The 26,520-nt window shown below is 39.8% G+C and overlaps 29 non-coding genes across 29 annotated transcripts; all 29 read right to left on the minus strand.

Moving 5' to 3' along the window:
• Positions 1 to 450: 450 nt before the first annotated feature.
• On the minus strand, positions 451 to 523 carry trnak-uuu (transfer RNA lysine (anticodon UUU)). The gene has a single exon. It is a non-coding gene; the product is annotated as a tRNA-Lys (tRNA).
• Positions 524 to 1,210: 687 nt separating this feature from the next.
• trnak-uuu (transfer RNA lysine (anticodon UUU)) lies at positions 1,211 to 1,283 on the minus strand. Its single transcript has one exon. It is a non-coding gene; the product is annotated as a tRNA-Lys (tRNA).
• Positions 1,284 to 1,970: 687 nt separating this feature from the next.
• trnak-uuu (transfer RNA lysine (anticodon UUU)) lies at positions 1,971 to 2,043 on the minus strand. Its single transcript has one exon. It is a non-coding gene; the product is annotated as a tRNA-Lys (tRNA).
• Positions 2,044 to 2,730: 687 nt separating this feature from the next.
• trnak-uuu (transfer RNA lysine (anticodon UUU)) lies at positions 2,731 to 2,803 on the minus strand. The gene has a single exon. It is a non-coding gene; the product is annotated as a tRNA-Lys (tRNA).
• A 687-nt stretch (positions 2,804 to 3,490) lies between these two features.
• On the minus strand, positions 3,491 to 3,563 carry trnak-uuu (transfer RNA lysine (anticodon UUU)). The gene has a single exon. It is a non-coding gene; the product is annotated as a tRNA-Lys (tRNA).
• A 687-nt stretch (positions 3,564 to 4,250) lies between these two features.
• On the minus strand, positions 4,251 to 4,323 carry trnak-uuu (transfer RNA lysine (anticodon UUU)). Its single transcript has one exon. It is a non-coding gene; the product is annotated as a tRNA-Lys (tRNA).
• Positions 4,324 to 5,010: 687 nt separating this feature from the next.
• trnak-uuu (transfer RNA lysine (anticodon UUU)) lies at positions 5,011 to 5,083 on the minus strand. Its single transcript has one exon. It is a non-coding gene; the product is annotated as a tRNA-Lys (tRNA).
• A 687-nt stretch (positions 5,084 to 5,770) lies between these two features.
• On the minus strand, positions 5,771 to 5,843 carry trnak-uuu (transfer RNA lysine (anticodon UUU)). The gene has a single exon. It is a non-coding gene; the product is annotated as a tRNA-Lys (tRNA).
• A 687-nt stretch (positions 5,844 to 6,530) lies between these two features.
• trnak-uuu (transfer RNA lysine (anticodon UUU)) lies at positions 6,531 to 6,603 on the minus strand. The gene has a single exon. It is a non-coding gene; the product is annotated as a tRNA-Lys (tRNA).
• A 687-nt stretch (positions 6,604 to 7,290) lies between these two features.
• Positions 7,291 to 7,363, minus strand: trnak-uuu (transfer RNA lysine (anticodon UUU)). The gene has a single exon. It is a non-coding gene; the product is annotated as a tRNA-Lys (tRNA).
• Positions 7,364 to 8,050: 687 nt separating this feature from the next.
• Positions 8,051 to 8,123, minus strand: trnak-uuu (transfer RNA lysine (anticodon UUU)). Its single transcript has one exon. It is a non-coding gene; the product is annotated as a tRNA-Lys (tRNA).
• A 687-nt stretch (positions 8,124 to 8,810) lies between these two features.
• trnak-uuu (transfer RNA lysine (anticodon UUU)) lies at positions 8,811 to 8,883 on the minus strand. The gene has a single exon. It is a non-coding gene; the product is annotated as a tRNA-Lys (tRNA).
• A 690-nt stretch (positions 8,884 to 9,573) lies between these two features.
• On the minus strand, positions 9,574 to 9,646 carry trnak-uuu (transfer RNA lysine (anticodon UUU)). Its single transcript has one exon. It is a non-coding gene; the product is annotated as a tRNA-Lys (tRNA).
• Positions 9,647 to 10,336: 690 nt separating this feature from the next.
• trnak-uuu (transfer RNA lysine (anticodon UUU)) lies at positions 10,337 to 10,409 on the minus strand. Its single transcript has one exon. It is a non-coding gene; the product is annotated as a tRNA-Lys (tRNA).
• A 690-nt stretch (positions 10,410 to 11,099) lies between these two features.
• Positions 11,100 to 11,172, minus strand: trnak-uuu (transfer RNA lysine (anticodon UUU)). Its single transcript has one exon. It is a non-coding gene; the product is annotated as a tRNA-Lys (tRNA).
• A 687-nt stretch (positions 11,173 to 11,859) lies between these two features.
• Positions 11,860 to 11,932, minus strand: trnak-uuu (transfer RNA lysine (anticodon UUU)). The gene has a single exon. It is a non-coding gene; the product is annotated as a tRNA-Lys (tRNA).
• Positions 11,933 to 12,619: 687 nt separating this feature from the next.
• trnak-uuu (transfer RNA lysine (anticodon UUU)) lies at positions 12,620 to 12,692 on the minus strand. The gene has a single exon. It is a non-coding gene; the product is annotated as a tRNA-Lys (tRNA).
• Positions 12,693 to 13,379: 687 nt separating this feature from the next.
• trnak-uuu (transfer RNA lysine (anticodon UUU)) lies at positions 13,380 to 13,452 on the minus strand. The gene has a single exon. It is a non-coding gene; the product is annotated as a tRNA-Lys (tRNA).
• A 687-nt stretch (positions 13,453 to 14,139) lies between these two features.
• On the minus strand, positions 14,140 to 14,212 carry trnak-uuu (transfer RNA lysine (anticodon UUU)). The gene has a single exon. It is a non-coding gene; the product is annotated as a tRNA-Lys (tRNA).
• A 687-nt stretch (positions 14,213 to 14,899) lies between these two features.
• trnak-uuu (transfer RNA lysine (anticodon UUU)) lies at positions 14,900 to 14,972 on the minus strand. The gene has a single exon. It is a non-coding gene; the product is annotated as a tRNA-Lys (tRNA).
• A 687-nt stretch (positions 14,973 to 15,659) lies between these two features.
• Positions 15,660 to 15,732, minus strand: trnak-uuu (transfer RNA lysine (anticodon UUU)). Its single transcript has one exon. It is a non-coding gene; the product is annotated as a tRNA-Lys (tRNA).
• Positions 15,733 to 16,419: 687 nt separating this feature from the next.
• On the minus strand, positions 16,420 to 16,492 carry trnak-uuu (transfer RNA lysine (anticodon UUU)). The gene has a single exon. It is a non-coding gene; the product is annotated as a tRNA-Lys (tRNA).
• A 687-nt stretch (positions 16,493 to 17,179) lies between these two features.
• trnak-uuu (transfer RNA lysine (anticodon UUU)) lies at positions 17,180 to 17,252 on the minus strand. The gene has a single exon. It is a non-coding gene; the product is annotated as a tRNA-Lys (tRNA).
• Positions 17,253 to 17,939: 687 nt separating this feature from the next.
• Positions 17,940 to 18,012, minus strand: trnak-uuu (transfer RNA lysine (anticodon UUU)). Its single transcript has one exon. It is a non-coding gene; the product is annotated as a tRNA-Lys (tRNA).
• Positions 18,013 to 18,699: 687 nt separating this feature from the next.
• On the minus strand, positions 18,700 to 18,772 carry trnak-uuu (transfer RNA lysine (anticodon UUU)). Its single transcript has one exon. It is a non-coding gene; the product is annotated as a tRNA-Lys (tRNA).
• Positions 18,773 to 19,459: 687 nt separating this feature from the next.
• trnak-uuu (transfer RNA lysine (anticodon UUU)) lies at positions 19,460 to 19,532 on the minus strand. Its single transcript has one exon. It is a non-coding gene; the product is annotated as a tRNA-Lys (tRNA).
• A 687-nt stretch (positions 19,533 to 20,219) lies between these two features.
• trnak-uuu (transfer RNA lysine (anticodon UUU)) lies at positions 20,220 to 20,292 on the minus strand. The gene has a single exon. It is a non-coding gene; the product is annotated as a tRNA-Lys (tRNA).
• A 687-nt stretch (positions 20,293 to 20,979) lies between these two features.
• Positions 20,980 to 21,052, minus strand: trnak-uuu (transfer RNA lysine (anticodon UUU)). The gene has a single exon. It is a non-coding gene; the product is annotated as a tRNA-Lys (tRNA).
• Positions 21,053 to 21,739: 687 nt separating this feature from the next.
• On the minus strand, positions 21,740 to 21,812 carry trnak-uuu (transfer RNA lysine (anticodon UUU)). Its single transcript has one exon. It is a non-coding gene; the product is annotated as a tRNA-Lys (tRNA).
• Positions 21,813 to 26,520: the final 4,708 nt, after the last annotated feature.

The following is a 26,520-nucleotide window of genomic DNA, read 5'->3' on the forward strand; positions in this document are numbered from 1 at the left end:
ATGTGTAACGAGCGAGCTAAAATCAAGTTGAAAAAATGTGGCATTATCCTAACAAGTTATTGGACAGTGTCTTCTCAAAGATAATTATTTTGATGTGCTCTTACCATTCAATAGGAATTGCTGTATGGCAGTATGCTGACATTATCCTACTTGATTAAGGATTTCTAACCAGCACTGGTTAGAAAGGTATTCCAAGGGAAGGCAGGTTTATCCTTTACGTTTTAAACTGATGTACAATTCCGTTCAAAGCCAGAACCACATCTTATATAAGTGGAAGAACCACAATTGACTTAATACATTTCATGTTTGTGGAAAATACTATCGGTATACATTCAAAACTTGCCAAGCCATCCTGGATGTCACCATGACATGCAGCAAGACTTTGACCTGCTTGTTGAATAATTAAAAGAACTCCACAAGCTTGACATCATGGAGAACACTAGGGGACGCTGCCCCAACAAGGACTTGAACCCTGGACCCTCAGATTAAAAGTCTGATGCTCTACCGACTGAGCTACCCAGGCTTCAGGAAATACTGCCATATGTTTGAACTCAACTTCCAGAAGAAACCCACGTCACATCCAAAAACATTGCAACACCCAATGTCGGGAAACTTTATAACTGATAACTGGCATTCTTAAGACTAGGCCGGATTAGAAAATATTGAATGAGAACGAATGCTATTCTAGAAGACAAACAAGACCATGTGCCAAGATCTGATGTCATAACTGATAAAAATATGTCACATTAGGTACAATGGGATGTGTAACGAGCGAGCGAAAATCAAGTTGAAAAAATGTGGCATTATCCTAACAAGTTATTGGACAGTTTCTTCTCAAAGACAATTATTTTGATGTGCTATTACCATTCAATAGGAATTGCTGTATGGCAGTATGCTGACATTATCCTACTTGATTAAGGATTTCTAACCAGCACTGGTTAGAAAGGTATTCCAAGGGAAGGCAGGTTTATCCTTTACGTTTTAAACTGATGTACAATTCCGTTCAAAGCCAGAACCACATCTTATATAAGTGGAAGAACGACAATTGACTTAATACATTTCATGTTTGTGGAAAATACTATCGGTATACATTCAAAACTTGCCAAGCCATCCTGGATGTCACCATGACATGCAGCAAGACTTTGACCTGCTTTTTGAATAATTAAAAGAACTCCACAAGATTGACATCCTGGAGAACACTAGGGGACGCTGCCCGAACAGGGACTTGAACCCTGGACCCTCAGATTAAAAGTCTGATGCTCTACCGACTGAGCTAGCCAGGCTTCAGGAAATACTGCCATATGTTTGAACTCAACTTCCAGAGGAAACCAACGTCACATCCAAAAACATTGCAACCACCAATGTCGGGACACTTTATAACTGATAACTGGCATTCTTAAGACTGGGCCGGATTAGAAAATATTGAATGAGAACGAATGCTATTCTAGAAGACAAACAAGACCATGTGCCAAGATCTGATGTCATAACTGATAAAAATATGTCACGTTAGGTACAATGGGATGTGTAACGAGCGAGCGAAAATCAAGTTGAAAAAATGTGGCATTATCCTAACAAGTTATTGGACAGTGTCTTCTCAAAGACAATTATTTTGATGTGCTATTACCATTCAATAGGAATTGCTGTATGGCAGTCTGCTGACATTATCCTACTTGATTAAGGATTTCTAACCAGCACTGGTTAGAAAGGTATTCCAAGGGAGGGCAGGTTTATCCTTTATGATTTAAACTGATGTACAATTCCATTCAAAGCCAGAACCACATCTTATTTAAGAGCAAGAACCACAATTGACTTAATACATTTCATGTTTGTGGAAAATACTGTCTGTATACATTCAAAACTTGCCAAGCCATCCTGGATGTCACCATGACATGCAGCAAGACTTTGACCTGCTTTTTGAATAATTAAAAGAACTCCACAAGATTGACATCCTGGAGAACACTAGGGGACACTGCCCGAACAGGGACTTGAACCCTGGACCCTCAGATTAAAAGTCTGATGCTCTACCGACTGAGCTACCCAGGCTTCAGGACATACTGCCATATGTTTGAACTCAACTTCCAGAGGAAACCCACGTCACATCCAAAAACATTGCAACCACCAATGTCGGGACACTTTATAACTGATAACTGGCATTCTTAAGACTAGGCCGGATTAGAAAATATTGAATGAGAACGAATGCTATTCTAGAAGACAAACAAGACCATGTGCCAAGATCTGATGTCATAACTGATAAAAATATGTCACGTTAGGTACAATGGGATGTGTAACGAGCGAGCTAAAATCAAGTTGAAAAAATGTGGCATTATCCTAACAAGTTATTGGACAGTGTCTTCTCAAAGATAATTATTTTGATGTGCTCTTACCATTCAATAGGAATTGCTGTATGGCAGTATGCTGACATTATCCTACTTGATTAAGGATTTCTAACCAGCACTGGTTAGAAAGGTATTCCAAGGGAAGGCAGGTTTATCCTTTACGTTTTAAACTGATGTACAATTCCGTTCAAAGCCAGAACCACATCTTATATAAGTGGAAGAACCACAATTGACTTAATACATTTCATGTTTGTGGAAAATACTATCGGTATACATTCAAAACTTGCCAAGCCATCCTGGATGTCACCATGACATGCAGCAAGACTTTGACCTGCTTGTTGAATAATTAAAAGAACTCCACAAGCTTGACATCATGGAGAACACTAGGGGACGCTGCCCAAACAGGGACTTGAACCCTGGACCCTCAGATTAAAAGTCTGATGCTCTACCGACTGAGCTACCCAGGCTTCAGGAAATACTGCCATATGTTTGAACTCAACTTCCAGAAGAAACCCACGTCACATCCAAAAACATTGCAACACCCAATGTCGGGAAACTTTATAACTGATAACTGGCATTCTTAAGACTAGGCCGGATTAGAAAATATTTAATGAGAACGAATGCTATTCTAGAAGACAAACAAGACCATGTGCCAAGATCTGATGTCATAACTGATAAAAATATGTCACATTAGGTACAATGGGATGTGTAACGAGCGAGCGAAAATCAAGTTGAAAAAATGTGGCATTATCCTAACAAGTTATTGGACAGTTTCTTCTCAAAGACAATTATTTTGATGTGCTATTACCATTCAATAGGAATTGCTGTATGGCAGTATGCTGACATTATCCTACTTGATTAAGGATTTCTAACCAGCACTGGTTAGAAAGGTATTCCAAGGGAAGGCAGGTTTATCCTTTACGTTTTAAACTGATGTACAATTCCGTTCAAAGCCAGAACCACATCTTATATAAGTGGAAGAACGACAATTGACTTAATACATTTCATGTTTGTGGAAAATACTATCGGTATACATTCAAAACTTGCCAAGCCATCCTGGATGTCACCATGACATGCAGCAAGACTTTGACCTGCTTTTTGAATAATTAAAAGAACTCCACAAGATTGACATCCTGGAGAACACTAGGGGACGCTGCCCGAACAGGGACTTGAACCCTGGACCCTCAGATTAAAAGTCTGATGCTCTACCGACTGAGCTACCCAGGCTTCAGGAAATACTGCCATATGTTTGAACTCAACTTCCAGAGGAAACCAACGTCACATCCAAAAACATTGCAACCACCAATGTCGGGACACTTTATAACTGATAACTGGCATTCTTAAGACTGGGCCGGATTAGAAAATATTGAATGAGAACGAATGCTATTCTAGAAGACAAACAAGACCATGTGCCAAGATCTGATGTCATAACTGATAAAAATATGTCACGTTAGGTACAATGGGATGTGTAACGAGCGAGCGAAAATCAAGTTGAAAAAATGTGGCATTATCCTAACAAGTTATTGGACAGTGTCTTCTCAAAGACAATTATTTTGATGTGCTATTACCATTCAATAGGAATTGCTGTATGGCAGTCTGCTGACATTATCCTACTTGATTAAGGATTTCTAACCAGCACTGGTTAGAAAGGTATTCCAAGGGAGGGCAGGTTTATCCTTTATGATTTAAACTGATGTACAATTCCATTCAAAGCCAGAACCACATCTTATTTAAGAGCAAGAACCACAATTGACTTAATACATTTCATGTTTGTGGAAAATACTGTCTGTATACATTCAAAACTTGCCAAGCCATCCTGGATGTCACCATGACATGCAGCAAGACTTTGACCTGCTTTTTGAATAATTAAAAGAACTCCACAAGATTGACATCCTGGAGAACACTAGGGGACACTGCCCGAACAGGGACTTGAACCCTGGACCCTCAGATTAAAAGTCTGATGCTCTACCGACTGAGCTACCCAGGCTTCAGGACATACTGCCATATGTTTGAACTCAACTTCCAGAGGAAACCCACGTCACATCCAAAAACATTGCAACCACCAATGTCGGGACACTTTATAACTGATAACTGGCATTCTTAAGACTAGGCCGGATTAGAAAATATTGAATGAGAACGAATGCTATTCTAGAAGACAAACAAGACCATGTGCCAAGATCTGATGTCATAACTGATAAAAATATGTCACGTTAGGTACAATGGGATGTGTAACGAGCGAGCTAAAATCAAGTTGAAAAAATGTGGCATTATCCTAACAAGTTATTGGACAGTGTCTTCTCAAAGATAATTATTTTGATGTGCTCTTACCATTCAATAGGAATTGCTGTATGGCAGTATGCTGACATTATCCTACTTGATTAAGGATTTCTAACCAGCACTGGTTAGAAAGGTATTCCAAGGGAAGGCAGGTTTATCCTTTACGTTTTAAACTGATGTACAATTCCGTTCAAAGCCAGAACCACATCTTATATAAGTGGAAGAACCACAATTGACTTAATACATTTCATGTTTGTGGAAAATACTATCGGTATACATTCAAAACTTGCCAAGCCATCCTGGATGTCACCATGACATGCAGCAAGACTTTGACCTGCTTGTTGAATAATTAAAAGAACTCCACAAGCTTGACATCATGGAGAACACTAGGGGACGCTGCCCAAACAGGGACTTGAACCCTGGACCCTCAGATTAAAAGTCTGATGCTCTACCGACTGAGCTACCCAGGCTTCAGGAAATACTGCCATATGTTTGAACTCAACTTCCAGAAGAAACCCACGTCACATCCAAAAACATTGCAACACCCAATGTCGGGAAACTTTATAACTGATAACTGGCATTCTTAAGACTAGGCCGGATTAGAAAATATTTAATGAGAACGAATGCTATTCTAGAAGACAAACAAGACCATGTGCCAAGATCTGATGTCATAACTGATAAAAATATGTCACATTAGGTACAATGGGATGTGTAACGAGCGAGCGAAAATCAAGTTGAAAAAATGTGGCATTATCCTAACAAGTTATTGGACAGTTTCTTCTCAAAGACAATTATTTTGATGTGCTATTACCATTCAATAGGAATTGCTGTATGGCAGTATGCTGACATTATCCTACTTGATTAAGGATTTCTAACCAGCACTGGTTAGAAAGGTATTCCAAGGGAAGGCAGGTTTATCCTTTACGTTTTAAACTGATGTACAATTCCGTTCAAAGCCAGAACCACATCTTATATAAGTGGAAGAACGACAATTGACTTAATACATTTCATGTTTGTGGAAAATACTATCGGTATACATTCAAAACTTGCCAAGCCATCCTGGATGTCACCATGACATGCAGCAAGACTTTGACCTGCTTTTTGAATAATTAAAAGAACTCCACAAGATTGACATCCTGGAGAACACTAGGGGACGCTGCCCGAACAGGGACTTGAACCCTGGACCCTCAGATTAAAAGTCTGATGCTCTACCGACTGAGCTACCCAGGCTTCAGGAAATACTGCCATATGTTTGAACTTAACTTCCAGAGGAAACCCACGTCACATCCAAAAACATTGCAACCACCAATGTCAGGAAACTTTATAACTGATAACTGGCATTCTTAAGAGTAGGCCGGATTAGAAAATATTGAATGAGAATGAATGCTATTCTAGAAGACAAACAAGACCATGTGCCAAGATCTGATGTCATAACTGATAAAAATATGTCACATTAGGTACAATGGGATGTGTAACGAGCGAGCGAAAATCAAGTTGAAAAAATGTGGCATTATCCTAACAAGTTATTGGACAGTTTCTTCTCAAAGACAATTATTTTGATGTGCTATTACCATTCAATAGGAATTGCTGTATGGCAGTATGCTGACATTATCCTACTTGATTAAGGATTTCTAACCAGCACTGGTTAGAAAGGTATTCCAAGGGAAGGCAGGTTTATCCTTTACGTTTTAAACTGATGTACAATTCCGTTCAAAGCCAGAACCACATCTTATATAAGTGGAAGAACGACAATTGACTTAATACATTTCATGTTTGTGGAAAATACTATCGGTATACATTCAAAACTTGCCAAGCCATCCTGGATGTCACCATGACATGCAGCAAGACTTTGACCTGCTTTTTGAATAATTAAAAGAACTCCACAAGATTGACATCCTGGAGAACACTAGGGGACGCTGCCCGAACAGGGACTTGAACCCTGGACCCTCAGATTAAAAGTCTGATGCTCTACCGACTGAGCTACCCAGGCTTCAGGAAATACTGCCATATGTTTGAACTTAACTTCCAGAGGAAACCCACGTCACATCCAAAAACATTGCAACCACCAATGTCAGGAAACTTTATAACTGATAACTGGCATTCTTAAGAGTAGGCCGGATTAGAAAATATTGAATGAGAATGAATGCTATTCTAGAAGACAAACAAGACCATGTGCCAAGATCTGATGTCATAACTGATAAAAATATGTCACGTTAGGAACAATGGGATGTGTAACGAGCGAGCTAAAATCAAGTTGAAAAAATGTGGCATTATCCTAACAAGTTATTGGATAGTGTCTTCTCAAAGATAATTATTTTGATGTGCTCTTACCATTCAATAGGAATTGCTGTATGGCAGTATGCTGACATTATCCTACTTGATTAAGGATTTCTAACCAGCACTGGTTAGAAAGGTATTCCAAGGGAAGGCAGGTTTATCCTTTACGTTTTAAACTGATGTACAATTCCGTTCAAAGCCAGAACCACATCTTATATAAGTGGAAGAACCACAATTGACTTAATACATTTCATGTTTGTGGAAAATACTATCGGTATACATTCAAAACTTGCCAAGCCATCCTGGATGTCACCATGACATGCAGCAAGACTTTGACCTGCTTGTTGAATAATTAAAAGAACTCCACAAACTTGACATCATGGAGAACACTAGGGGACGCTGCCCGAACAGGGACTTGAACCCTGGACCCTCAGATTAAAAGTCTGATGCTCTACCGACTGAGCTACCCAGGCTTCAGGAAATACTGCCATATGTTTGAACTGAACTTCCAGAAGAAACCCACGTCACATCCAAAAACATTGCAACACCCAATGTCGGGAAACTTTATAACTGATAACTGGCATTCTTAAGACTAGGCCGGATTAGAAAATATTGAATGAGAACGAATGCTATTCTAGAAGACAAACAAGACCATGTGCCAAGATCTGATGTCATAACTGATAAAAATATGTCACGTTAGGTACAATGGGATGTGTAACGAGCGAGCGAAAATCAAGTTGAAAAAATGTGGCATTATCCTAACAAGTTATTGGACAGTTTCTTCTCAAAGACAATTATTTTGATGTGCTATTACCATTCAATAGGAATTGCTGTATGGCAGTATGCTGACATTATCCTACTTGATTAAGGATTTCTAACCAGCACTGGTTAGAAAGGTATTCCAAGGGAAGTCAGGTTTATCCTTTACGTTTTAAACTGATGTACAATTCCATTCAAAGCCAGAACCACATCTTATTTAAGAGCAAGAACCACAATTGACTTAATACATTTCATGTTTCTGGAAAATACTATCGGTATACATTCAAAACTTGCCAAGCCATCCTGGATGTCACCATGACATGCAGCAAGACTTTGACCTGCTTTTTGAATAATTAAAATAAGTCCACATGATTGACATCATGGAGAACACTAGGGGACGCTGCCCGAACAGGGACTTGAACCCTGGACCCTCAGATTAAAAGTCTGATGCTCTACCGACTGAGCTACACAGGCTTCAGAAAATGCTGCCATATGTTTGAACTCAACTTCCCGAGGAAACCCACGTCACATCCAAAAACATTGCAACCACCAATGTGGGAACACTTTATAACTGATAACTGGCGTTCTTAAGAGTAGAACGGATTAGAAAATATTGAATGAGAACGAATGCTATTCTAGAAGACAATCAAGACGATGTGCCAAGATCTGCTGTCATAACTGATAAAAATATGTTACGTTAGGTACAATGGGATGTGTAACGAGCGAGCGAAAATCAAGTTGAAAAAATGTGGCATTATCCTAACAAGTTATTGGACAGTGTTTTGTCAAAGAAAATTATTTTGATGTGCTACTACCATTCAATAGGAATTGCTGTATGGCAGTCTGCTGACATTATCCTACTTGATTTAAGATTTCTAACCAGCACTGGTTAGAAAGGTATTCCAAGGGAGGGCAGGTTTGTCCTTTACGTTTCAAACTGATGTACAATTCCATTCAAAGCCAGAACCACAGCTTATTTAAGAGCAAGAACCACAATTGACTTAATACATTTCATGTTTCTGGAAAATACTATCGGTATACATTCAAAATTTGCCAAGCCATCCTGGATGTCACCATGACATGCAGCAAGACTTTGACCTGCTTTTTGAATAATTAAAATAACTCCACAAGATTGACATCCTGGAGAACACTAGGGGACGCTGCCCAAACAGGGACTTGAACCCTGGACCCTCAGATTAAAAGTCTGATGCTCTACCGACTGAGCTACCCAGGCTCCAAAAAGTGTCGACATATGTTTGAACTCAACCTCCAAGGGAAGAAACCCACGTCACATCCAATAACATTGCAACCACCAATGTCGGGAAACTTTATAACTGATAACTGGCATTCTTAAGAGTAGGCCGGAATAGAAAATATTGAATGAGAACGAATTCTATTCTAGAAGACAAACAAGACCATGTGCCAAGATCTGATGTCATAACTGATAAAAATATGTCACGTTAGGTACAATGGGATGTGTAACGAGCGAGCGAAAATCAAGTTGAAAAAATGTGGCATTATCCTAACAAGTTATTGGACAGTGTCTTCTCAAAGACAATTATTTTGATGTGCTACTACCATTCAATAGGAATTGCTGTATGGCAGTCTGCTGACATTATCCTACTTGATTAAGGATTTCTAACCAGCACTGGTTAGAAAGGTATTCCAAGGGAGGGCAGGTTTATCCTTTACGATTTAAACTGATGTACAATTCCATTCAAAGCCAGAACCACATCTTATTTAAGAGCAAGAACCACAATTGACTTAATACATTTCATGTTTCTGGAAAATACTATCGGTATACATTCAAAACTTGCCAAGCCATCCTGGATGTCACCATGACATGCAGCAAGACATTGACCTGTTTTTTGAATAATTAAAATAACTCCACAAGATTGACATCCTGGAGAACACTAGGGGACGCTGCCCGAACAGGGACTTGAACCCTGGACCCTCAGATTAAAAGTCTGATGCTCTACCGTCTGAGCTACCCAGGCTCCGAAAAGTGTCTCCATATGTTTGAACTCAACCTCCAAGGGAAGAAACCCACGTCACATCCAAAAACATTGCAACCACCAATGTCGGGAAACTTTATAACTGATAACTGGCATTCTTAAGACTAGGCCGGATTAGAAAATATTGAATGAGAACGAATGCTATTCTAGAAGACAATCAAGACCATGTGCCAAGATCTGCTGTCATAACTGATAAAAATATGTCACGTTAGGTACAATGGGATGTGTAACGAGCGAGCGAAAATCAAGTTGAAAAAATGTGGCATTATCCTAACAAGTTATTGGACAGTGTCTTCTCAAAGACAATTATTTTGATATGCTACTACCATTCAATAGGAATTGCTGTATGGCAGTCTGCTGACATTATCCTACTTGATTAAGGATTTCTAACCAGCACTGGTTAGAAAGGTATTCCAAGGGAGGGCAGGTTTATCCTTTACGTTTTAAACTGATGTACAATTCCGTTCAAAGCCAGAACCACATCTTATTTAAGTGGAAGAACCACAATTGACTTAATACATTTCATGTTTCTGCAAAATACTATCGGTATACATTCAAAACTTGCCAAGCCATCCTGGATGTCACCATGACATGCAGCAAGACTTTGACCTGCTTTTTGAATAATTAAAATAACTCCACAAGATTGACATCCTGGAGAACACTAGGGGACGCTGCCCGAACAGGGACTTGAACCCTGGACCCTCAGATTAAAAGTCTGATGCTCTACCGACTGAGCTACCCAGGCTCCAAAAAGGGTCGACATATGTTTGAACTCAACCTCCAAGGGAAGAAACCCACGTCACATCCAAAAACATTGCAACCACCAATGTCGGGAAACTTTATAACTGATAACTGGCATTCTTAAGACTAGGCCGGATTAGAAAATATTGAATGAGAACGAATGCTATTCTAGAAGACAAACAAGACCATGTGCCAAGATCTGATGTCATTACTGATAAAAATATGTCACGTTAGGTACAATGGGATGTGTAACGAGCGAGCGAAAATCAAGTTGAAAAAATGTGGCATTATCCTAACAGGTTATTGGACAGTGTCTTCTCAAAGACAATTATTTTGATGTGCTACTACCATTCAATAGGAATTGCTATATGGCAGTCTGCTGACATTATCCTACTTGATTAAGGATTTCTAACCAGCACTGGTTAGAAAGGTATTCCAAGGGAGGGCAGGTTTATCCTTTACGTTTTAAACTGATGTACAATTCCGTTCAAAGCCAGAACCACATCTTATTTAAGAGGAAGAACCACAATTGACTTAATACATTTCATGTTTGTGGAAAATACTATCGGTATACATTCAAAACTTGCCAAGCCATCCTGGATGTCACCATGACATGCAGCAAGACTTTGACCTGCTTGGTGAGTAATTAAAAGCACTTCATAAGATTGACATCATGGAGAACACGAGAGAACGCTGCCCGAACAGGGACTTGAACCCTGGACCCTCAGATTAAAAGTCTGATGCTCTACCGACTGAGCTACACAGGCTTCAGGAAATGCTGCCATATGTTTGAACTCAACTTCCAGAAGAAACCCACGTCACATCCAAAAACATTGCAACCACCAATGTGGGAACACTTTATAACTGAAAACTGGCATTCTTAAGACTAGGCCAGATTAGAAAATATTGAATGAGAACGAATGCTATTCTAGAAGACAAACAAGACAATGTGCCAAGATCTGATGTCATAACTGATAAAAACATGTCACGTTAGGTACAATGGGATGTGTAACGAGCAAGCGAAAATCAAGTTGAAAAAAAGTGGCATTATCCTAACAGGTTATTGGACAGTGTCTTCTCAAAGAGAATTATTTTGATGTGCTACTACCATTCAATAGGAATTGCTGTATGGCAGTCTGCTGACATTATCCTACTTGATTAAGGATTTCTAACCAGCACTGGTTAGAAAGGTATTCCAAGGGAGGGCAGGTTTTTCCTTTACGTTTCAAACTGATGTACAATTCCATTCAAAGCCAGAACCACAGCTTATTTAAGAGCAAGAAACACACTTGATTCAATACATTTCATGTTAGTGGAAAATACTATCTGTATATATTCAGAACTTGCCAAGCCATCCTGGATGTCACCATGACATGCAACAAGACTTTGACCTGCTTGGTGAATAATTAAAAGAACTCCACAAGATTGACATCCTGGAGAACACTAGGGGACGCTGACCGAACAGGGACTTGAACCCTGGACCCTCAGATTAAAAGTCTGATGCTCAACCGACTGAGCTACACAGGCTTCAGGAAATGCTACCATATGTTTGAACTCACCTTCCAGAAGAAACCCACGTCACATCCAAAAACATTGCAACCACCAATGTGGGAACACTTTAAAACTGAAAACTGGCATTCTTAAGACTAGGCCAGATTAGAAAATATTGAATGAGAACGAATGCTATTGTAGAAGACAAACAAGACCATGTGCCAAGATCTGATGTCATTACTGATAAAAATATGTCACGTTAGGTACAATGGGATGTGTAACGAGCGAGCAAAAATCAAGTTGAAAAAAAGTGGCATTATCCTAACAAGTTATTGGACAGTGTCTTCTCAAAGACAATTATTTTGATGTGCTACTACCATTCAATAGGAATTGCTGTATGGCAGTCTGCTGACATTATCCTACTTGATTAAGGATTTCTAACCAGCACTGGTTAGAAAGGTATTCCAAGGGAGGGCAGGTTTATCCTTTACGTTTTAAACTGATGTACAATTCCGTTCAAAGCCAGAACCACATCTTATTTAAGAGGAAGAACCACAATTGACTTAATACATTTCATGTTTATGGAAAATACTATCGGTATACATTCAAAACTTGCCAAGCCATCCTGGATGTCATCATGACATGCAGCAAGACTTTGACCTGCTTTTTGAATAATTAAAAGAACTCCACAAGATTGACATCCTGGAGAACACTAGGGGACGCTGCCCAAACAGGGACTTGAACCCTGGACCCTCAGATTAAAAGTCTGATGCTCTACCGACTGAGCTATCCAGGCTTCAGGAAATACTGCCATATGTTTGAACTCAACTTCCAGAAGAAACCCACGTCACATCCAAAAACATTGCAACCACCAATGTCGGGACACTTTATAACTGATAACTGGCATTCTTAAGACTAGGAAGGATTAGAAAATATTGAATGAGAACGAATGCTATTCTAGAAGACAAACAAGACCGTGTGCCAAGATCTGATGTCATAACTGATAAAAACATGTCACGTTAGGTACAATGGGATGTGTAACGAGCAAGCGAAAATCAAGTTGAAAAAATGTGGCATTATCCTAACAGGTTATTGGACAGTGTCTTCTCAAAGACAATTATTTTGATGTGCTATTACCATTCAATAGGAATTGCTGTATGGCAGTCTGCTGACATTATCCTACTTGATTAAGGATTTCTAACCAGCACTGGTTAGAAAGGTATTCCAAGGGAGGGCAGGTTTATCCTTTACATTTTAAACTGATGTACAATTTCATTCAAAGCAAGAACCACATCTTATTTAAGAGCAAGAACCACAATTGACTTAATACATTTCATGTTTCTGCAAAATACTATCGGTATACATTCAAAACTTGCCAAGCCATCCTGGATGTCACCATGACATGCAGCAAGACTTTGACCTGCTTTTTGAATAATTAAAGGAACTCCTCAAGATTGACATCCTGGAGAACCCTTGGGGACGCTGCCCGAACAGGGACTTGATCCTTGGGCCCTCAGATTAAAAGTCTGATGCTCTACCGACTGAGCTACACAGGCTTCAGAAAATACTGCCATATGTTTGAACTCAACTTCCAGAAGAAACCCACGTCACATCCAAAAACATTGCAACCACCAATGTGGGAACACTTTATAACTGATAACTGGCATTCTTAAGACTAGGCCGGATTAGAAAATATTGAATGAGAACGAATGCTATTCTAGAAGACAAACAAGACCATGTGCCAAGATCTGATGTCATAACTGATAAAAATATGTCACGTTAGGTACAATGGGATGTGTAACGAGCGAGCAAAAATCAAGTTGAAAAAAAGTGGCATTATCCTAACAGGTTAATGGACAGTGTCTTCTCAAAGACAATTATTTTGATGTGCTACTACCATTCAATAGGAATTGCTATATGGCAGTCTGCTGACATTATCCTACTTGATTAAGGATTTCTAACCAGCACTGGTTAGAAAGGTATTCCAAGGGAGGGCAGGTTTATCCTTTACGTTTTAAACTGATGTACAATTCCGTTCAAAGCCAGAACCACATCTTATTTAAGAGGAAGAACCGCAATTGACTTAATACATTTCATGTTTGTGGAAAATACTATCGGTATACATTCAAAACTTGCCAAGCCATCCTGGATGTCACCATGACATGCAGCAAGACTTTGACCTGCTTGGTGAGTAATTAAAAGCACTTCATAAGATTGACATCATGGAGAACACGAGAGAACGCTGCCCGAACAGGGACTTGAACCCTGGACCCTCAGATTAAAAGTCTGATGCTCTACCAACTGAGCTACACAGGCTTCAGGAAATGCTGCCATATGTTTGAACTCAACTTCCAGAAGAAACCCACGTCACATCCAAAAACATTGCAACCACCAATGTGTGAACACTTTATAACTGATAACTGGCATTCTTAAGACTAGGCCGGATTAGAAAATATTGAATGAGAACGAATGCTATTCCAGAAGACAAACAAGACCATGTGCCAAGATCTGATGTCATAACTGATAAAAATATGTCACGTTAGGTACAATGGGATGTGTAACGAGCGAGCGAAAATCAAGTTGAAAAAAAGTGTCATTATCCTAACAGGTTATTGGACAGTGTCTTCTCAAAGAGAATTATTTTGATGTGCTACTACCATTCAATAGGAATTGCTGTATGGCAGTCTGCTGACATTATCCTACTTGATTAAGGATTTCTAACCAGCACTGGTTAGAAAGGTATTCCAAGGGAGGGCAGGTTTATCCTTTACGTTTCAAACTGATGTACAATTCCATTCAAAGCCAGAACCACATCTTATTTAAGAGGAAGAACCAAACTTGATTCAATACATTTCATGTTTGTGGAAAATACTATCGGTATATATTCAGAACTTGCCAAGCCATCCTGGATGTCACCATGACATGCAACAAGACTTTGACCTGCTTGGTGAATAATTAAAAGAACTCCACAAGATTGACATCCTGGAGAACACTAGGGGACGCTGACCGAACAGGGACTTGAACCCTGGACCCTCAGATTAAAAGTCTGATGCTCTACCGACTGAGCTACACAGGCTTCCAGAAATGCTGCCATATGTTTGAACTCACCTTCCAGAAGAAACCCACGTCACATCCAAAAACATTGCAACCACCAATGTGGGAACACTTTAAAACTGAAAACAAGCATTCTTAATACTAGGCCGGATTAGAAAATATTGAATGAGAACGAATGCTATTGTAGAAGACAAACAAGACCATGTGCCAAGATCTGATGTCATTACTGATAAAAATATGTCACGTTAGGTACAATGGGATGTGTAACGAGCGAGCAAAAATCAAGTTGAAAAAAAGTGGCATTATCCTAACAAGTTATTGGACAGTGTCTTCTCAAAGACAATTATTTTGATGTGCTACTACCATTCAATAGGAATTGCTGTATGGCAGTCTGCTGACATTATCCTACTTGATTAAGGATTTCTAACCAGCACTGGTTAGAAAGGTATTCCAAGGGAGGGCAGGTTTATCCTTTACGTTTTAAACTGATGTACAATTCCGTTCAAAGCCAGAACCACATCTTATTTAAGAGGAAGAACCACAATTGACTTAATACATTTCATGTTTATGGAAAATACTATCGGTATACATTCAAAACTTGCCAAGCCATCCTGGATGTCACCATGACATGCAGCAAGACTTTGACCTGCTTGTTGAATAATTAAAAGAACTCCACAAGATTGACATCTTGGAGAACACTAGGGGACGCTGCCCGAACAGGGACTTAAACCCTGGACCCTCAGATTAAAAGTCTGATGCTCTACCGACTGAGCTATCCAGGCTTCAGGAAATACTGCAATATGTTTGAACTCAACTTCCAGAAGAAACCCACGTCACATCCAAAAACATTGCAACCACCAATGTCGGGACACTTTATAACTGATAACTGGCATTCTTAAGACTAGGAAGGATTAGAAAATATTGAATGAGAACGAATGCTATTCTAGAAGACAAACAAGACCGTGTGCCAAGATCTGATGTCATAACTGATAAAAACATGTCACGTTAGGTACAATGGGATGTGTAACGAGCAAGCGAAAATCAAGTTGAAAAAAAGTGGCATTATCCTAACAGGTTATTGGACAGTGTCTTCTCAAAGACAATTATTTTGATGTGCTATTACCATTCAATAGGAATTGCTGTATGGCAGTCTGCTGACATTATCCTACTTGATTAAGGATTTCTAACCAGCACTGGTTAGAAAGGTATTCCAAGGGAGGGCAGGTTTATCCTTTACATTTTAAACTGATGTACAATTTCATTCAAAGCAAGAACCACATCTTATTTAAGAGCAAGAACCACAATTGACTTAATACATTTCATGTTTCTGCAAAATACTATCGGTATACATTCAAAACTTGCCAAGCCATCCTGGATGTCACCATGACATGCAGCAAGACTTTGACCTGCTTTTTGAATAATTAAAATAACTCCTCAAGATTGACATCCTGGAGAACACTTGGGGACGCTGCCCGAACAAGGACTTGAACCCTGGACCCTCAGATTAAAAGTCTGATGCTCTACCGACTGAGCTACACAGGCTTCCAGAAATGCTGCCATATGTTTGAACTCACCTTCCAGAAGAAACCCACGTCACATCCAAAAACATTGCAACCACCAATGTGGGAACACTTTAAAACTGAAAACAAGCATTCTTAATACTAGGCCGGATTAGAAAATATTGAATGAGAACGAATGCTATTGTAGAAGACAAACAAGACCATGTGCCAAGATCTGATGTCATTACTGATAAAAATATGTCACGTTAGGTACAATGGGATGTGTAACGAGCGAGCAAAAATCAAGTTGAAAAAAAGTGGCATTATCCTAACAAGTTATTGGACAGTGTCTTCTCAAAGACAATTATTTTGATGTGCTACTACCATTCAATAGGAATTGCTGTATGGCAGTCTGCTGACATTATCCTACTTGATTAAGGATTTCTAACCAGCACTGGTTAGAAAGGTATTCCAAGGGAGGGCAGGTTTATCCTTTACGTTTTAAACTGATGTACAATTCCGTTCAAAGCCAGAACCACATCTTATTTAAGAGGAAGAACCACAATTGACTTAATACATTTCATGTTTGTGGAAAATACTATCGGTATACATTCAAAACTTGCCAAGCCATCCTGGATGTCACCATGACATGCAGCAAGACTTTGACCTGCTTGGTGAGTAATTAAAAGCACTTCATAAGATTGACTTCCTGGAGAACATGAGAGAACACTGCCCGAACAGGGACTTGAACCCTGGACCCTCAGATTAAAAGTCTGATGCTCTACCGACTGAGCTACACAGGCTTCAGGAAATGCTGCCATATGTTTGAACTCAATTTCCAGAAGAAACCCACGTCACATCCAAAAACATTGCAACCACCAATGTGGGAACACTTTATAACTGATAACTGGCATTCTTAAGACTAGGCCGGATTAGAAAATATTTAATGAGAACGAATGCTATTCTAGAAGACAAACAAGACCATGTGCCAAGATCTGATGTCATAACTGATAAAAATATGTCACGTTAGGTACAATGGGATGTGTAACGAGCGAGCGAAAATAAAGTTGAAAAAAAGTGGCATTATCCTAACAGGTTATTGCACAGTGTCTTCTCAAAGACAATTATTTTGATGTGCTACTACCATTCAATAGGAATTGCTATATGGCAGTCTGCTGACATTATCCTACTTGATTAAGGATTTCTAACCAGCACTGGTTAGAAAGGTATTCCAAGGGAGGGCAGGTTTATGCTTTACGTTTTAAACTGATGTACAATTCCGTTCAAAGCCAGAACCACATCTTATTTAAGAGGAAGAACCACAATTGACTTTATACATTTCATGTTTGTGGAAAACACTATCGGTATACATTCAAAACTTGCCAAGCCATCCTGGATGTCACCATGACATGCAGCAAGACTTTGACCTGCTTTTTGAATAATTAAAAGAACTCCACAAGATTGATATCCTGGAGAACACTAGGGGATGCTGCCTGAACAGGGACTTGAACTCTGGACTCTCAGATTAAAAGTCTGATGCTCTACCGACTGAGCTACACAGGCTTCAGAAAATTTTGCCATATGTTTGAACTCAACTTCCAGAAGAAACCCACGTCACATCCAAAAACATTGCAACCACCAATGTGGGAACACTTTATAACTGATAACTGGCATTCTTAAGACTAGGCCGGATTAGAAAATATTGAATGAGAACGAATGCTATTGTAGAAGACAAACAAGACCATGTGCCAAGATCTGATGTCATTACTGATAAAAATATGTCACGTTAGGTACAATGGGATGTGTAACGAGCGAGCGAAAATCAAGTTGAAAAAAAGTGGCATTATCCTAACAAGTTATTGGACAGTGTCTTCTCAAAGACAATTATTTTGATGTGCTACTACCATTCAATAGGAATTGCTGTATGGCAGTCTGGAGACATTATCCTACTTGATTAAGGATTTCTAACCAGCACTGGTTAGAAAGGTATTCCAAGGGAGGGCAGGTTTATCCTTTACGTTTTAAACTGATGTACAATTCCGTTCAAAGCCAGAACCACATCTTATTTAAGAGGAAGAACCACAATTGACTTAATACATTTCATGTTTGTGGAAAATACTATCGGTATACATTCAAAACTTGCCAAGCCATCCTGGATGTCACCATGACATGCAGCAAGACTTTGACCTGCTTGTTGAATAATTAAAAGAACTCCACAAGATTGATATCCTGGAGAACATGAGAGAACGCTGCCAGAACAGGGACTTGAACCCTGGACCCTCAGATTAAAAGTCTGATGTTCTACCGACTGAGCTACACAGGCTTTCAGAAATGCTGCCATATGTTTGAACTCAACTTCCAGAAGAAACCCACGTCACATCCAAAAACATTGCAACCACCAATGTGGGAACACTTTATAACTGATAACTGGCATTCTTAAGACTAGGCCGGATTAGAAAATATTGAATGAGAACGAATGCTATTCTAGAAGACGAACAAGACCATGTGCCAAAATCTGATGTCATTACTGATAAAAATATGTCACGTTAGGTACAATGGGATGTGTAACGAGCGAGCAAAAATCAAGTTGAAAAAATGTGGCATTATCCTACCAGGTTATTGGACAGTGTCTTCTCAAAGACAATTATTTTGATGTGCTACTACCATTCAATAGGAATTGCTATATGGCAGTCTGCTGACATTATCCTACTTGATTAAGGATTTCTAACCAGCACTGGTTAGAAAGGTATTCCAAGGGAGGGCAGGTTTATCCTTTACGTTTTAAACTGATGTACAATTCCGTTCAAAGCCAGAACCACATCTTATTTAATTGCAAGAACCACAATTGACTTAATACATTTCATGCTTGTGGAAAAAACTATCGGTATACATTCAAAACTTGCCAAGCCATCCTGGATGTCACCATGACATGCAGCAAGACTTTGACCTGCTTTTTGAATAATTAAAAGAACTCCACAAGATTGACATCCAGGAGAACACTAGGGGACGCTGCCCGAACAGGGACTTGAACCCTGGACCCTCAGCTTAAAAGTCTGATGCTCTACCGACTGAGCTACACAGGCTTCAGGAAATGCTGCCATATGTTTGAACTCAACTTCCAGAAGAAACCCACGTCACATCCAAAAACATTGCAACCACCAATGTCGGGACACTTTATAACTGATAACTGGCATTCTTAAGACTATGCCGGATTAGAAAATATTGAATGAGAACGAATGCTATTCTAGAAGACAAACAAGACCATGTGCCAAGATCTGATGTCATAACTGATAAAAATATGTCACGTTAGGTACAATGGGATGTGTAACGAGCGAGCGAAAATCAAGTTGAAAAAAAGTGGCATTATCCTAACAGGTTATTGCACAGTGTCTTCTCAAAGACAATTATTTTGATGTGCTACTACCATTCAATAGGAATTGCTATATGGCAGTCTGCTGACATTATCCTACTTGATTAAGGATTTCTAACCAGCACTGGTTAGAAAGGTATTCCAAGGGAGGGCAGGTTTATGCTTTACGTTTTAAACTGATGTACAATTCCGTTCAAAGCCAGAACCACATCTTATTTAAGAGGAAGAACGACAATTGACTTAATACATTTCATGTTTGTGGAAAACACTATCGGTATACATTCAAAACTTGCCAAGCCATCCTGGATGTCACCATGACATGCAGCAAGACTTTGACCTGCTTTTTGAATAATTAAAAGAACTCCACAAGATTGATATCCTGGAGAACACTAGGGGATGCTGCCTGAACAGGGACTTGAACTCTGGACTCTCAGATTAAAAGTCTGATGCTCTACCGACTGAGCTACACAGGCTTCAGAAAATTTTGCCATATGTTTGAACTCAACTTCCAGAAGAAACCCACGTCACATCCAAAAACATTGCAACCACCAATGTGGGAACACTTTATAACTGATAACTGGCATTCTTAAGACTAGGCCGGATTAGAAAATATTGAATGAGAACGAATGCTATTGTAGAAGACAAACAAGACCATGTGCCAAGATCTGATGTCATTACTGATAAAAATATGTCACGTTAGGTACAATGGGATGTGTAACGAGCGAGCGAAAATCAAGTTGAAAAAAAGTGGCATTATCCTAACAAGTTATTGGACAGTGTCTTCTCAAAGACAATTATTTTGATGTGCTACTACCATTCAATAGGAATTGCTGTATGGCAGTCTGGAGACATTATCCTACTTGATTAAGGATTTCTAACCAGCACTGGTTAGAAAGGTATTCCAAGGGAGGGCAGGTTTATCCTTTACGTTTTAAACTGATGTACAATTCCGTTCAAAGCCAGAACCACATCTTATTTAAGAGGAAGAACCACAATTGACTTAATACATTTCATGTTTGTGGAAAATACTATCGGTATACATTCAAAACTTGCCAAGCCATCCTGGATGTCACCATGACATGCAGCAAGACTTTGACCTGCTTGGTGAGTAATTAAAAGCACTTCATAAGATTGACTTCCTGGAGAACACGAGAGAACACTGCCCGAACAGGGACTTGAACTCTGGACTCTCAGATTAAAAGTCTGATGCTCTACCGACTGAGCTACACAGGCTTCAGGAAATGCTGCCATATGTTTGAACTCAACTTCCAGAAGAAACCCACGTCACATCCAAAAACATTGCAACCACCAATGTGGGAACACTTTATAACTGATAACTGGCATTCTTAAGACTAGGCCGGATTAGAAAATATTGAATGAGAACGAATGCTATTCTAGAAGACAAACAAGACCATGTGCCAAAATCTGATGTCATTACTGATAAAAATATGTCACGTTAGGTACAATGGGATGTGTAACGAGCGAGCAAAAATCAAGTTGAAAAAATGTGGCATTATCCTACCAGGTTATTGGACAGTGTCTTCTCAAAGACAATTATTTTGATGTGCTACTACCATTCAATAGGAATTGCTATATGGCAGTCTGCTGACATTATCCTACTTGATTAAGGATTTCTAACCAGCACTGGTTAGAAAGGTATTCCAAGGGAGGGCAGGTTTATCCTTTACGTTTTAAACTGATGTACAATTCCGTTCAAAGCCAGAACCACATCTTATTTAATTGCAAGAACCACAATTGACTTAATACATTTCATGCTTGTGGAAAAAACTATCGGTATACATTCAAAACTTGCCAAGCCATCCTGGATGTCACCATGACATGCAGCAAGACTTTGACCTGCTTTTTGAATAATTAAAAGAACTCCACAAGATTGACATCCAGGAGAACACTAGGGGACGCTGCCCGAACAGGGACTTGAACCCTGTACCCTCAGCTTAAAAGTCTGATGCTCTACCGACTGAGCTACACAGGCTTCAGGAAATGCTGCCATATGTTTGAACTCAACTTCCAGAAGAAACCCACGTCACATCCAAAAACATTGCAACCACCAATGTCGGGACACTTTATAACTGATAACTGGCATTCTTAAGACTAGGCCGGATTAGAAAATATTGAATGAGAACGAATGCTATTCTAGAAGACAAACAAGACCATGTGCCAAGATCTGATGTCATAACTGATAAAAATATGTCACGTTAGGTACAATGGGATGTGTAACGAGCGAGCGAAAATCAAGTTGAAAAAATATGGCATTATCCTAACAAGTTATTGGACAGTGTCTTGTCAAAGAAAATTATTTTGATGTGCTACTACCATTCAATAGGAATTGCTGTATGGCAGTCTGCTGACATTATCCTACTTGATTTAGGATTTGTAACCAGCACTGGTTAGAAAGGTATTCCAAGGGAGGGCAGGTTTGTCCTTTACGTTTCAAACTGATGTACAATTCCATTCAAAGCCAGAACCACATCTTATTTAAGAGGAAGAAACACACTTGATTCAATACATTTTATGTTTGTGGAAAATACTATCGGTATACATTCAAAACTTGCCAAGCCATCCTGGATGTCACCATGATATGCACCAAGACTTTGAGCTGCTTGGTGAATAATTAAAAGAACTTCATAAGATTGACATCCTGGAAAACACAAAGGAATCCTACCTGAACAGGCACTTGAACGCAGGACCCTCACATTAAAAGTCCGATGCTCTACTGACTGAGCTACACATGTTTCCCTAAAGAGTGAAAAAAGAATCCTGCAAGACTGACTTCCCAGAGAACCCTAAGGAAACATGGACCAAGCAGGAAGTCTAGACCCTCAGATTAAAAGTCTGATACTTTTTTTTTAATTAAGGCTCTCAGACACTCTTTTATAATTAAGCCACATCTTATTTTTCAGATGGAACCCCCTTTCATTATGAACTATCTGCTGCGTCCACGTTTCAATCTGTCTAGGGATCCTCCTGTGGTTTACTAGAAAGACCCCACCTTAATGTACAAAGGTTGCAATCTTTTGCTGGAACCCTCATCAACAATCCCATCTGGTGTCCAAGGCTGTCATTGAGTTACAGACTCTAACTGCTTGACTGAACCATCCTTCCCCAGAGCTTATCACTGGGACATACTCCCAGACCTACAAGCAATGATGGTATGCTGTGGGGAAGATCTGGGTTTTGAGGAATATATCCAGTTGTCAATTTATTTAGATAACCTCCTATGGGATTAACATCAGCTATATTGACCCTGACTCTACCTACTCAATCCATGGGCAGCTTGGCATTGGGAACCAGTCTCATCACTCACAACACCGATCCCATCATTCTCCAGCTCGGGATGTTCTACCAAGAAGAAGTACAGCTCATCCTGCCAAACCTTCTTTGTCATCCTGCTATCACTGGACATCCACATATGCACAAACAAAACTGCCGCACTGAAAGATCGCCACTTGGAGTCCAGCCTCTTCTCCAATTGCCTCCATTTTTTTCTACCTCTGTCAATAGCTCAGAAACCACAAGATCCCCACTGAATTCTGAGACTGGGATATGTAAAACCAATGCCACACCATCCCTGGGACTGCCCGATAGGCTTGCTTAACTTTACCCAAGGAGCAAGTCAGCCCAGTCACCCCGCCTGAGTCCCAAGTCATGGAGCAGTACAATGAAAGCGGCCTTCAATCAGGATTGATCCAGTGGTACATCTCTCGACTTGTCTCTGTTTTTTTCATCATTGAGAAGAACCATGGTGGCCCGCACCCATGCATCAATTACAGAGCCCTTAACAAGACAGTTAATCTGTCATCGTGTATATATATATATATATATATATATATATATATATATATATATATTCTTTATATGTCTTTAAGCTCAAAATAAATAAATCACAGGGCCCTGATGGCATCTTACCTATAGTGTTAAAAGAGATGAGGCATATTATTTGTCGACCCTTAACTTTACTGTTTCAAAAATCCTTATCTGAAGGTGTGGTACCTTCTGATTGGAAGCACGCCTTCATAACGCCCATTTTCAAAAAAGGGGATAGAAGTAATTTGTCTAACTATAGGCCAATCAGTCTAACTTGTGTAACTGGTAAAGTTATGGAGGCTATAATCAAAGAGAAAATGGTAGATTATCTGGACTCCAATAACATTTTGCGGGATAGCCAGCATGGATTTAGGAGAGGTAGATCCTGTTTAACAAATCTGTTGGAGTTTTTTGAGGAAGCTACTCAGGAAGTTGATGATAAGAAGGCCTATGATGTCATCTACTTAGATTTCCAAAAGGCTTTTGATGTTGTCCCCCACAAGAGGCTCCTACTTAAACTCAAAGCGACAGGTATTTTAGGTACCGTAGCGACCTGGATTGATAACTGGTTAACAGATAGGAAACAGCGAGGCACAATGTCACAGTGGGCTTGCGTTCATAGTGGGGTACCGCAGGGTTCGATTTTAGGACCACTATTGTTCCTAATTTACATAAATGATATGGATACCAATATATACAGTAAACTGGTGAAATTTGCAGATGACACCACGGTGGGTGGTGTAGCAGATACTGAATTAGCGGCTCAGCAGCTACAGCGGGATCTTGATTTAATTAGTGACTGGGCCAATACCTGGCAGATGAAATTTAACGTCGATAAATGTAAGGTACTCTATCTAGGGAGCAGAAATATAAAGTACAGGTATTTCATGGGTGTCACTGAAATAAAGGTAGCTGATCATGAGAAAGACCTTGGTGTGTATGTTGATGCTTCCATGTCCCATTCTCGCCAGTGTGGGGAAGCAATAAAAAAAGCCAATAGGATGTTGGGGTATATCTCCAGGTGTGTGGAGTTTAAGTCAAGGGAGGTAATGCTAAGATTATACAATTCCTTGGTGAGACCTCACCTAGAATATTGTGTGCAGGTTTGGTCACCATATCTTAAAAAGGACATTGTGGCCTTAGAAAAGGTGCAGCGTAGGGCCACAAAAATGATTCCTGGCCTTAGAGGAATGTCATACGAGGAACGGTTACTTGAGCTAAATCTGTTCAGTCTCAAGCAAAGGAGACTGAGGGGGGACATGATCCAGGTTTATAAGATTCTAACAGGTTTGGATGCTGTTCAACCAAATAGTTACTTCAGCATTAGTTTAAATACATGAACTCGTGGCCATAGGTGGAAATTAGCGGGAGAACATTTCAAGCTGGATTTAAGGAAGCACTTCTTTACACAGCGTGTAGTCAGAGTATGGAGTAGCCTGATAATGTAGTGCAAGCTGAATCCTTGGGTTCCTTTAAATCAGAGCTAGATAAGATTTTAACGACTCTGAGCTATTAGTTTAGTTCTCCCCAAGCGAGCTTGATGAACCGAATGGCCTCCTCTCGTTTGTATAGTTCTTATGTTCTTATGTTCTTATATCAATTAACTGCTTATTTACTTGCAATCATTCACTGAACACATATCCTACGTTCACCAGATGATCCAGGTGTCAGCATAGTTGCAGTGCCCCATTCACAGCTATGATCTACTCCGCACAGACAACCATAATGTAGACCTACTAAGTCCAGGCAACCTTCCACAGACTAAATCAGGTTTGCGTACTGTACAAGCATGCTGTGTTGCAGTTCCTGAGGTCAAGGCTGTCATGCCCGGCTCGTCCAATCCTCGTGTGTGCCACGCCCAATGATTACCCACGTGTGCTTCCCTGATCGTACCCAGCTGTGTCCGATTATTTTCAATCAGTCCTGTCTATTTGAGTCCATGTCTTACCAGAGTTCAGTGTCCGTCATTGAAGTCCATCTGCGTGAGATGTTTCCTGCACCCCCGTGTTCCTAATAAATCCCCGTATTTCCCCGTATCCTGCCCGCCTTGCCTGTTTCCTGCCCGTCCGCCGCTCCCGTTGAACGGCGATCGTGACAAAGGCATTCACATCCAAATCGTTGTATTCCCCTACATTTTTCAGTATCTATCCATACTACTGGCATACCCCGATAATTTTCTCTGTGGGTTTACCTTATGTACCTATGTACAAAGACACAATCCAAATGATTCATAATATAGAGAATAAACTTTTGATATTATACTTGTATGTAAGTAGTGAAGATACTTTGTTTATGTTGGTTGCAGTCCTTTTAAATTTACTAATATACAATTTAATGGTTGTGCAACAAATTTGAGATTATTTAATTGATGAATTAATTGTCAGCTGTGGCTTTGTACAAGTTGTTTAAGAATATGTTGCTGTCAGGATGAATCTGTGTCTTGCCCCATTCTGTATGTCATTATCTCATTTGGTCAGCAGGTGTCGCTGTCTATCCCATTTCGTGTGTTTCTCTGTTTCTTGTACTGCCATGTGGCTAAACGGGCTACACAGGTGGCTCTGAGTGCAGTAACTCCTCTGTTGTGGATTTGAGACTGGTCAGAGGCTAGCCTCACCTGTTTGGACATTTTTATGTTTTTTTGCTGTTTTTGATTCAGTTTCCCTTAGTTATGTCCTTGTCTTCATGTATTTCAGTTTCAGTCCTTATTGATGTTTTTGCTCCCGTTTACTCTGTCTAGTTTAAGTTATGTTTTGTTTTACCTGTGTTCCCAGTTTCTCCTGGTGTTTGAATCTACAGTGTTGTTAATTACCCTCACCTTTGTCTCGTTACTCTGAGTTCTTAATGTTTCATTTAATGTCTATGGGTTACACCTGTCC

The sequence above is a fragment of the Brienomyrus brachyistius genome, chromosome 1 (genome assembly GCF_023856365.1).
Source record: "Brienomyrus brachyistius isolate T26 chromosome 1, BBRACH_0.4, whole genome shotgun sequence".
Taxonomy (NCBI): domain Eukaryota; kingdom Metazoa; phylum Chordata; class Actinopteri; order Osteoglossiformes; family Mormyridae; genus Brienomyrus; species Brienomyrus brachyistius.